Source organism: Triturus cristatus, chromosome 2_1 (genome assembly GCF_964204655.1).
Source record: "Triturus cristatus chromosome 2_1, aTriCri1.1, whole genome shotgun sequence".
Lineage (NCBI taxonomy): Eukaryota > Metazoa > Chordata > Amphibia > Caudata > Salamandridae > Triturus > Triturus cristatus.
In genome coordinates, this window is record NC_140581.1 from 470,300,406 (window position 1) to 470,312,913 (window position 12,508).

General features: G+C 43.0%; 1 protein-coding gene across 2 annotated transcripts in view; it reads left to right on the plus strand.

Annotated features, from left to right (window-relative positions):
* CERT1 (ceramide transporter 1) overlaps window positions 1–12,508 on the plus strand; it is a 944,792-nt gene that overhangs the window by 222,298 nt on the left and 709,986 nt on the right. The window lies entirely within an intron of this gene.

The window sequence follows — 12,508 nt, forward strand, 5'->3', positions numbered from 1 at the left end:
TTAGTAATATAAGCGCTGGGAACTCAGATGGGTGTATGGAGACCCCCACTCCTAAGGGGGCGCACAGCCCGGTGTTTGAGAATTTCTTGCCAGTTCTTCCCGGGGAGATCCAAAAGCTTCTTTTGGAGGCTAATTCGGGATCCCCTTTTGACCCCTGCCCCGCTAAGGTGGCGAAACTGGCCTCTGGTCCAATAGCGGAATCTCTAACCATAATTTTAACTTAATGTTTGAAACTGGACATTTTCCCAGTCAGTAGAAACTGGCCGCTGTTTTCACCCTCCTAAAAAAACCAAACCTCCCTGTTAAGGACCCTAATAGTTTTCGTCCGATTTCTAGACTCCCCTTACCGGAAAAACTGGTGGAGAAAACTATGAATATGCAACTTAGCCATTTCTTGGATGAGACTCAAGTGCTTGACCCTACTCAGTATGGCTTTAGGCCAGGGCATAGCACGGAGTCTGCCCTTATAAAAGCCACGGAAGAGATCAGGGCTGTGGTGGATCAGGGAGGGAGGGCAGCACTGATTCTGTTAGACCTGTCCGCTGCATTTGATACAGTTCACCACTCTATACTGTTGAGCCGATTAAATACTTGTGGAATTCACGGGAAGGCCTGGGATCTTTTAAGATCTTTCCTTGCAGACAGGAAACTGATTGTGGCCCTGGGGGATTTTCAGTCCAAACCCTTCTCACTACCTTGTGGGGTCCCTCAGGGATCCTCACTTAGCCCGACTCTTTTTAACATTTATGTTGGTGCTCTGGCCCCAGTTATAGATGCCTTCGGTTTTGGCCTCCCATCATATGCGGATGATACACAAATTGTGGTATCTCTGACACCGGAGGGAGAGGCTGATACGGAAGGACGCTTTCGAGAGTGCATGCTAGCAGTTGGCAGTTGGATGGCCAACAATTGCCTTAAGCTGAATTCGGAAAAAACTGAGGTGATATTGTTTGGTAATAGCACGAGTTTTTGGACCCCCTCCTGGTGGCCGGAATCAATGGGCAATCCCCCCGTTCCAACTAGAAAGGTAAAGAATTTGGGAATATTACTTGATAGATTGACCTTAGGGCCTCAAGTAAATGCGGTAGCATCTAAAACCACCTATATCATTAAAATGCTGAGGAAAGTCTTGCCCTCGCTGCCCATGGAAAGTAGACAAACGGTAGTCAGGGCTCTGGTGATGGCCAGATTGGACTATTGTAATGGACTCTACCTCAATATACAACAGAGAGGGTTAAACAAACTGCAGATACTACCGAATGCGGAAGTTAGACTGCTCACAGGCTCCTCGTTTTTCCTCCGTTTCTAAGGAGAGGAAAGCTCTACACTGGCTTCCAGTTAAAAGCTGAATACGATTTAAGGCGCTGTGTTTAGCATTTAAGGCCTTGCACGGTACGGGTCCAGAGTTCTTACAGCTGAGACTACGATGGTATGTCCCAGGAAGATCACTGCGGTCTAAAGATGCCTTCTTGGCCAAGGTGCCACGTATAAAGAAAGCCCGTTGGGGGGGCAAAAGCTTTGTTTACGGCACAGCAATAGCTTGGAACGAATTGCCCCGTTATCTTAGGACCATTACGGATCTCTTGCCTTTTCGTAAAGAATTAAAGACCTGGTTCTTCTCTAAAGAGTAGGCGTCCTTCTACTTTTAGCAGATACTAGTCTCAGGGAATCCGTCAGCGCCAGGACACCTCCCGGGTATTTGTTGCTCTCTATAAATATCATTAACATGTCATGAATGCACAATTGTTAATTTTCTTGAGCCTGCTTCCTTTATGTGTACTTGCAGTTTTATATAGTTTTGTTTTTCTACGTTATATTTGCAAAATTCTTCTTTATTTTACCACTTGTTTAGGTTTTTTTTCCTGAATTTCACCTTTACAGTGTTGAGTTCAGTTTGTATCTATGTCTAGGGCAGTAAGTGTATCACTTAGGTTATACTTGATGCAACCGTTTGGTCCTGCAGGAGTTCCTAGCATGAGGTATTTGTCCACAGCCCACTGCCGGGATGGTATGGCTTGGGTATCTAATTCAAAGGTAAGGAATCTGCAACTAGAAGTCTCTATCAGATGAACAAGTTACTTCGGGAACGCATTATCTGGTAGAGAATCTAGCTGCAGATTCCTTACAGCCCAACCCATGCCTCCCCGCTTTGCAGACTAATGTTGTAGGGCCAGGGTTATGCCTATATAGGTACTGTGACGTTGTAGCGGACGCCGCCGAAGTCACGCGGAGCCGAGTGGAGTTGGCCGACGACGCACGCGATTGGTATTGCTCAACCAAAGTTTCTGGATCTAGCCTGACGCTTGGGAAATTCAAAGGTAAGGAATCTGCAGCTAGGTAGTCTCTACTAGTTAATGCGTTACCGAAGGTAAGTAACTTGTTCCTCAGGACCCCAACTGGTGTTTCTGTTCATTGGTTTAATTTGCAAGCAGCTTGTTAAAAGAAAGTGTGGTGATCATTGTATTTGTACTTTACAGTGAGAGTTAGACATTCTTCTGTCTTAGGCCTAAGGACCACTTAGTTTCCTTAACCCCTTGCCTGCTCATGACGGAACCACTCCGTCATGAGCCACGGGCGCCGTGTGCTCATGACGGAGTGGTTCCGTCATGCTGCGGCCGTTGGCGGCTGCTCCGCCCACGCGGCGCTAATTCCCCGCCTGTGCGGGCGATTAGCGCAGTGGGCGGAGACGTGACGGAACCACTCCGTCATGAGCACAGCTCACCCGTGGCTCGTGACGAAGTGGTTCCGTCACGAGCACAGCGGACCCGCAACTGCCCCCAAACCCCCCCCCAGCGCCGCAGCGGAATTCCTGCCGCGGCGAAGGGGTTAAAGGGTGTCTCATCGGATTACAAAGAGGAGCTGAATACACTAATTTAGTAAAACTGGAACACAGTTGTCAGAAAAATTAACAGCGCTGCGACCTGGTGCCTGCTTTTAAGGTGCTGTTTCTGATGAGCGGTCTGAAAGCTTTGTGTAAACATCAGAGTTTTGTCTGCAGTTAACTTGCAAAGTCCATTCGAGGTCTATAAAAAGTTTATTGGTAAACAGTGACACCCATACTCTGCAGTTCTGTGAAACTCACATTTGGGGAATACAAGCACTGTGTAAAATGCATACCGTTTTCATAATAGTGTTTTTACAGACCTTGTACAAACCTAAATTAGTCACTGAAAACGCTTACATTTTTACATCACTTGCATTAAAACTCTAACAGCTGCTGTATTTGAACAGGCACCTGATGCACGTTTTGTCAAACGACGCTGATTAGAAACTGTTTATTTTTTCTTTCAGTGTTTATATTGGGATTACTGTAGTGGTTGGCACAGGACATACACTTTGAATAGTGAGAACCTGGCACCTCACTTAGAACACTTTGCCCAGTGCCAACACGTTTCACAGACCGTGCCAGTCAAGAATACGAATTAAGCATTTATTTGTTTTGAACGAGGCGTGGAATGAGTAACTAGTAACTGCCTCAAGGCCCAGGTGCTGGCATCCCGCTGTTGGACAGTGGCAACCCACCAGGGGTCAAAATGGGGGTGCAATTCGATATATGTGGATGTAGTGATTGTACTCTTATAACCTACTGGGATCGAAGTCATATTATGATGACAGAATATAATATGAATTGAACTCGATATGTGATTACAGGATGCTTCTATTCATCACACTCATTGGACTAATGAAGACCTAAAGGTTACACTAAGGAAACGCCCTAAAGAAGTCTGTTTGAATGAAACGCCTCAGCTGAGGCTTTATACATTTTAAATAAATATGAAATTAAAAGATATTGAAAGAAAAATAAAGGATACACAAGATTCTTTGAAATTTTAACTTCTGTATTTTGGCTGCACTGCCAAATATGTTTTTCTTTTTATTAGGGTATACAGCATTTAAAAACTAGCCAGCCTTATAAAGCAAATTACAACTTTTTAGACAGACACGATAACGATGGTGGACCTTTAAGACTGGAAAAAGTCGGCTGGCTGCACACTGGCCAATGCTACTGTACTGCTAGAAGGGCTGGAGCCAAGTTGATCGTATGCACAGACTAGTGGCTGTAAAACTAAGGCTGGGGTATTGTCAATCACATGCACAGGACTGTGGTTTTAGATGGCTGGAAGGACCGGGCACAAGGCAGCCAGATGGACTGGTAATACCGGTTAATGGTAATATGACTGGCGTGGAGTTGGAGGGGAAAAAATTAAATGTAAGATCTATCTTGGACCAAATGTCAGAGAGAGGATAACTCCAACCATTTATGTAATGTGTCCTAGAATAAATTCTCCAAATTGCAGCGTCGATGTTTTAATGATTCATTTAATTACGGAAACACAAGATGAAAAAGTATGTAGAATGAACAGCCGACACGTGTTTTGCCCATCTGGCCAATCTGCCAAGGGCTTTCTCAAGGCTGATCAGTGACATTATTGCATCATAGTACATAGGGCAATAACATTAGATTTCAAAAATGAGCTATGACTTACATAAATTAAAAAGCTATAGAAGCCATGGTACATTGTGGAAAAGAGACAGAGGGGGGAAAACCACAGGCGGTGTAACACAAGGTAAAAAGGGGGGAATACCCTAGGTCAAGAATGAAACATGTCATAGAAGAAAGCAAGAGAGAATAAAGCGAACCAAAGAAACCGAGCGAAGAGCATACCCAAAGTCAGGGATGGTACGTGTTGTAGAGGAAAAAAAAAAGAGAAGAGTAGGTGAGCGAAGAAAGAGAAAGGAGAGCAGGACAAAAATACATGTTATGAACATCAATAGTAAAACAGACAAAGGTTATTACATTAGTACATTGCATCTATAATATATGCACAAATTGCAGAGAAAGTTAGCATGGGACTAGCATGCAAAGTGATTTATTTTTTTTATCGGCGACCTCAACCTACACCTGGAATACAGCCAAGACACGGAGATCGCCAATTTTCTAGCGGATCTCGTTGCATTTCAACTAACGCAATACGTCCCAGGAAGCACACACACTGCAGGGCATCTTTTAGACCCAGTTTTCACCAACTTACCTGCCCTAAAAGTCAGTCAACCTCAACCTATGAGTTGGTCCGACCACCACCTTATCTCTATGACACTAAGTGGTGTAGGCCTCAGGGTGCCTCTCGGAAGCTTTTCCTATAACGTTCCTGGCATAAGTTGAATGTCTGCCATTTTCTAGACCTCCTTCTCAGCCAGTTCTCGCGAAAATATTGAAACTGCTAACAGCGTTATGTCTGAATGGCTTGCGCTTTCCCTCGAGAAATGCATCCCCACCAAACTGTCCCACAGCCGTAGAACACCGTGCAGCCCGTGTATTAATGAGTTTGACCCAGGTCAGAAAACGCACTGCAAGGCCCTTGAACGGGCGTGGAGATGGCAAAACGACCCAGCCCTTAAAACACAATATCGGGCGGCTATCAAGGACACCCGAAAATTAAGAGCCAACTATTTTGCTTATAAAATGTAAAATGGCAGCAATCTAGCAAAATGCATCTTTCCTTGAGGGTGAAGGTTTTAAAATTGATCAGGATTTCTGAGTGAGGCCTTGAAAAAGGGCTCTTACAACAAAGAGTGGTCATTCGGAATTCGATCAGACATTTCTAAGGCAACCCAAGACAGACAATGGGAACTTGGACAGCAGATGCAACAGTTAAGATCTCTTGTCGCAACAGTCCAGATGTGGTTCCCAGCTGCCCTAAGAATAATGTGGAGGATTAAAATGCACAACATTAGGGAGCCAAAAGAGGTTGAGCACTTGGAACAAATGCAAGAGCAACAGTTAAACAGAATATCCGTGCGGAGAGCATGGAGCTCAAAGAGGGCTATCAATACTGCCCAGTGAAGAAAAAAGGGAGGCTTCTCCAGGGAGGGATGAATCAATAACGATAAGAGTAAAAAAATATAAGTACATGGGTGGGGAGCAAAATAGGGGGAAAAAAACAAAATAAGTCCTCACAAACGAAGGAGAAAGGGACCGGTAAGATGGTAGGAAGACCCCAGAATAAAAAATAAAGAAATGAAGAAAGACCCAGCAGTAGTTAACATACTCTCATGGAACGTTAATGGTCTCAGAACCAAGAGCCGGAGAAGGAGAATATTCTAATATCTTAAATCAATAGACAGTGAAATCATAATATTACAATAAACTCATCTCCTGGAAAAAGAATGGGAAGAAATAATAAAGACTCAGAGATGGGTAGACTCTTACGCCTGTACAAATCAGGATTGCTGTATTAAGGGAATAGCTATATTATTTAAAATATCTCTTAAAGCAAGGATAGTTATTTGATGTGGACAGGAAAGGGAGATGGGTGAGAACAAGAGTAAGAATATCCAATAAACAGTACACTATTGTTGGTTATTACGGCCCAAACACAGACGACCCTGACACACTACAAAAACTATATACAATTACTAACTGCCTCGTCCTCAATTATGGGGGGAGATTTTAATATAATTTTAGACCCCAGGGTGGATCGTCTTCCAGCTAGAAAAAAAACAAATCTTTTAAAAATGAGGGAGTGGCTAGGGCTATGCATAAGAGATTTGGCCTTAGTCGACATCTGGAAGGTGAAAGGGGATAAAGTGCAACGCTTTACATTTCAAAATAAGAAATTAGGACAGTCTTCCAGAATAGACTATTTTTTGTTGGATAGAAGCCTAATTGAAAGCACCCAAAGAGTGGAACATCTGCCTGCCCACCTATCTGATCATTCTGCGGTCTTGCTAAAACTTCAAATGAAGCATGCTATTGCACCTGCAAGATGGACAGTTAATCGCACAATTTTATCGGATCCACAAAATATAGAAGCTCTAATAACAAACAGCACTATTTTCTAGCTTTTAAAAATAGTACCTCTAGACAAGTAGCTTGGGATGCCTATAAGGCAGTAATCGGAGGAAAACTATTAAGCATTGCGGCATACAAATCCAAAAGAATGAAGCATAAAATCAGTCATATGGAAGACACCATAAAACTCCTAAATACACAATTAGAAAGAAACTTTAACATCAGCGAGGGAAAGGATAGAGTCTGAAAGGTTTAAAAAAAGAAAAAACACCTCGTAGAAATCCTGGAGAACATAGTGAGAAAAATGGGAGGCAAGTAAACTGTCCCATTATGAGTATGGAGATACTGGCCTGGAAGACAAAAACTTATCAAACCAGAAACAAGATTGCAGGTATCCAAACTGGTAATCCCGCAGAAATAAGTTCAGAAGATACTGTGATCATGCAAGAATTCGTGAAATTCTTCGAAGAGTTATACACTGAAGACATTACGCCAACAAAAGAACAACTCCATAGCTACCTAGAAAGATTAGATCTCCCACTACTAACTCAAGACTAAAGAAAAGACCTGAACGACAAAATGACAGACAAAGAAGTAGAGGAAGATATTGGAGGTTTAAAGAAAGGCAAGGCCGCTGGCCCGGATGCTCTACCTAATGAACTTTACACCAAACTAAGAGATGTCTTGGTACCCCCCCCTCACAGAATTGATAAATGGTATTTTTGTTGATAAAGGAGACTTTTCCGACTCTTGGATTTATGCAGTAATTAACATCTTACTAAAACCCGGAATCAATCCGGGGAAATGCGAGTCGTACAGGCCCATATCCCTCTTAAACTGCGACTACAAGATATTTACGCAGATTATGGCGAAGAGGCTGGGAAAGTTGCGGGATCCTTAATTAACATTAATCAAAAGGGTTTCGTGAAAGGGAGACAGATTCAGGATTTGACCCATGAATTAATAGAAACAATAGACTTAGCCATACAAGAAAAGATGCCCCTATCTATCATTACCTTCGATGCAGCCAAAGCATTCGACAGGGTAAACTAGTTGTTCCTGAACAGCGTCCTGGAAAAATACAAACTGGGGAAAAATTTCCAAGGAATGGTTAAGAGATTATATAGAGATCCAAGGGCCAAAATATTAATTAACGGGAACCTCACAGATAAGATAAAGATCAAGAGAGGTACGAGACAGGGGTGTCCTCTGTCTCCTCTGCTTTTTAATTTTTACATTGAACCTTTAGGCCAAAATCTTAGACATAACCCCGAAATATCACCTTTTTGTTATCAAGGGTGGGAGAAAAAAGTCGCCCTTTACGTGGATGACCTAATGATCTTTGCAAATAATTTTGCAGGGTCTTTTAGCATCATAGAAAAAACTTTCGAACAATATGGGAAAGTTTCTGGATATCTGATCAGTCAAAAACGGAAATCATGGAATGGAATACCCATAGCAATAACCAACTTGTAAAGGAGAGGATAAGATATCTAGGTCTGAAATTGGTTAAAGATATATAAAAACAAATAGCCCAGATAAATTTTAATAAAATTTTTGCTGAGATTAGGAAACTACTTAATGTATGGGGGGTCTCCTATTGACCTTCATGGGAAGATCAAACGTAATAAAAATGTCAATCTTACCTAGAGTCACCTACATTTTTAGTTCAATTCCATTTAGAGTTTAAGAGGGAATCAATTAAGAAACTACAAGGGGAACTAAACAGCTTCATATGGTCCTCAAAAGGTTCACAAATAGCTTGGTAAAAGCTAAGGAGGAAAAAAGAACGTGGGATAGCAAGCCCAGATATGCTAGAATATTATAGGGCTTTCCAGCTCAAATACATGAGGGTTCTTTTAAATGAATATGAACAGTATCCCGCCTACTTGCAAGCTATTACTGGTACAGAAGGACATTTTTTTGTACAAATTTGGACATCCAAAATATTTTTAAAGGGTTAAACTGAAGGTCCTCAAGTCATCAGCAAAATTATGGTACCACATTAGATGTACATTGAAGATACCCTAACACAGTGAATATGCTCCCATATGGGACTCACCAGGGACTCCTGAATGCCTTAAGGATAGGCTTGCAATCCCGCTAAGGTTAGCAGGAATACTCAAATGGGGTCAAATGCTAACCTATAACAATATTGTATACTGGGACCAACTTGTAAATACGAGTGGCACTTTATCAAAATTTAAATATTATCAACTTTCATGGGCAAAGACTCTAGTAAACTGCAAAAAAGGAATCCGTACATTGGTGAAGGAAATTCAGGAGTGCGTCTCTCTAAAAAAAAATTTTAAAAATGAAAAGAAGTCTCACGATGGTATTGGGCCCTCATATCAGCCGGAGAGGAGGACTTCACAATTCCAGATGCGACCTGGGGGATTGATCTGCCGATGCTGGAAGTACAAAAAATATGGCAAGTATCTATGGAAAAATGTTGGTCTATTGTAAAATCTGCTGCTTTGAGGAGAAACCATTTATTACTGGACCCCGAAGAGGCTATCCAGATTTAGTGGGTCGAAACTGAAAAACTGCCCTAAATGTGGAAAGGAGATGACCTGCATATGTTTCGGGAGTGCCCCCAGCTCGAAAAATTCTGGTATGAAGTGGGTAAGACACTAAAGACAATCCTAGAAAGACCAATCTATGTAAGTATTGACCTTATTATATTTGGGGTGAGCCAAATAGAAGGCATAGATAAGTTAAATAAGAAACCAGAAAACCTTCTTTCTGTTAATTTTATTGGCAAGAAGGGAAATATGTATTAGATGGATAAGCCCCTTATCACCTACTCACTGGGAATGGCTTGCTTCTATCCACAAGATAAACAAGTTGGACAGGAGTGGAAAACCTAGTAAAAAACACAGTTTCTGGGAAATTTGAGAACAGTATATTCGGTCCAACCAGTAACCACAATGTTTAAATTGAAATCTTGAATTATGAAGGTCCAAAGTCCAATGATTAAGTGATGGCAATAATAAACAAGCATGATGCTTGTTTGAGTAGCCAGGATGGCTAGATCCCTCCCCTCTGAAACATTTATTGGTAATAGAAATAAAGGGACCCTCACAAAAAACAAGGAGAAACTCCCCAGATCAGACATAGAAACATGGGCCAGTGAAGGGTCGGAACCAGAATTGTAGGGTCCCTGACAACGTCTTACACAATCTATTGCTGAATGAGGACAAAAAAAAAAAAGAAAATCTAGCAAAATGCATCTTTACCTTGTTAAAAGATCTCAAAACCTCAGGGCAACCCAATAAATCCACCTTCACCTCAAACCATCAATGTGAGGCACTCGCCTCTTTCTTTGTCAAGAAGGTCATGGACATCTACAAATCCTTACCCCCTACCACTAACAATGCGGGCCCCACTACCCCGACTAACCCCACTGTCCCTTCTCTTTCCACTTTCCCCACACTCTCCCAGGAAGCTATGTCAACCATCTGTAATAAACTTATATCGGGATCCCGAGCGGATCCTCTCAAACCAGATCAGTTCCAGCAATTCCTACCTCAGCTTTTACCCCCCTTTTGCGACTTAATAAACTTGTCTATGTCCTCTGCAGTAGTACCTGTTGCATGGAAACATGCCAAGGTGATTTCCCCACTCCAAAAACTACCTTGAATGACTCCAAGCCTGAACATTTCCGCCCCATCGCGCTTCTCCCTTTTGTATCTAAAATTACGGAATCCTACATTGACTCCATCCTTACCACGTTCATAAAAGCAAAGTAACTTCTGGACCCATCTCAGAACGGTTTCCGACTGCGCAATAGCACCGAATCTGCCCACCTAACATCTTCAGAGCTTCCTGGATGAAGGATTTTCCTCCGCTCTGATCTAAGCACCGCATTTGACACTGTGTCTCATCAGATCCTTTTGCGTCTACAAGATATTGGTATCAGAGGGGTGGCCTTGAACTTTACTCAATATCAACATTCAACCTCTAGCAGTGGTGGCAAAGGGTAGGGGGCCTGACTGTGGTCTCCTATGCTGATTACACACAGCTTGTGATCGCGTTGTCCAATAACTCTGTACAAGATGCTGCCAAGTTCCAAAACGACCTGACGGCCATCGCAGATTGGATAAGAGCCAACTGCCCACAACTAAATGCTAATAAATCAGAGATCCTTCTTTTAGGCGAAAACACCCACCTATCGAGCGAACGCTGGTGGCCTACCGCCCTAGAGTCTCCTCTTGTGCCCAAACTGACCTTAAGAAATCTGGGTATCTGAGTTGACTCTGCCCTGACCTACCAGGTACAGCAAAGTCAGTAGCTGGAGTTTGTTTTGGACTCCTACATGGACTTAAACCACTGCTTGAAATCTTCGACGCCAACACCCACCAGGTCATCATCCAATCCACCATACTTTGAGACTGGACTACTTCAGATCTCTATATCTTGGTGCCAATAAAGCAGGGATACATCACCTTCAAAGGGCTAAAACGCCATTGCTCGAAGGCTCTTAGGCTTCCCCATATCTTGCTCTACTTCCAGTTTCCTGCGAAGGCTTCACTGGCTCCCGGTGGAGAAGAGAATCCATTTCAAAGTGCTGTGCATTTCTCACAGAATACTGAACTCCCAAGCCTCTGATATCCTAGCCAATTTCCTCCCTTCCTACATACAGAACCACCAGCTGCGCTCCTCTGACGAACACCTAGCGTGTTCCTTGTGTCAGAGCGCGGGCCGGAGATCGTTCCTTTTGTGCCCTCGCGCCAAGACTTTGGAACGCCCTTCATGCCAACACCAGAAGCATCCAAGATTATGTCCATTTGGAAGGCCATAAAAACCTATCTTTCCTATTTAACTTCCTCTCCTAATTCTGCGGTCTTCTGTTCCCTGTTGGTCTTGGGATTAGCGCTGGGACGCCCCATTGCTGGAGCAGCCATGCGCTCTACAAATCCTGTAAACATAACGCTAATATTTATGTACATCCGATTCAAGCTGGTTGCTCATTGGTTCAGGAATATCATGCATTCATATGTCTATTTTAAATTCCCATGTGCAGGAGACACCTACTATAGAAATCGTTTATGCTAATCATTTGTGGGGTTCTACACAAATCCATTGTTTCTTTGTAGTACTCTTGCTGAACGGCTGAACTCGCCATTTCCAGTATGGCTTCCAGTTCCATATGAGCCCTGGGTCCGTTTTATAGCGGGCTTAAGAATGTTCGGTTTTCCATATTAGGGACTTGTCTTCGGGGTCAATGTGCAAATGACTACAAGTTGAATCCACCTCGTTCCACCATTTCAAGAGCGTGTCGTAAATCGGAGAAAACGATATGGAAAAAAAATACGTTATTAGAGCAAGGTTAGCAGTTCCATCCCATCAATGTGCTGTCTTGGTGCACTCTGGGTGTTGTAGTTCTGAAGTGCTTGTTTTGAAGTAGCTATGCACTAGATAACGTATTTTATCACTTTCTGGACCAGATACAGAATTTGTAGTGTGGGCATCAGGCAGGAGCTACTCTCGGGGTATAGAGATCTTACAGGCACTTTCTATAGACCGTGGCACCCTCTGTCTACATGGAAGCAGGTGGTCAAGGCATCAGATAAGGGTCCAGGCCTGATGAGATCTAGTGCTTCGTAACTCTGGCTACGGACTTCAAAGCTGTGGTTCCAGCTGCTATTTCAATGGGGGCTCGGGTAGTACAAGCTGCGACCCAAGACATAGTCCACTGCATCAGTGACGTGA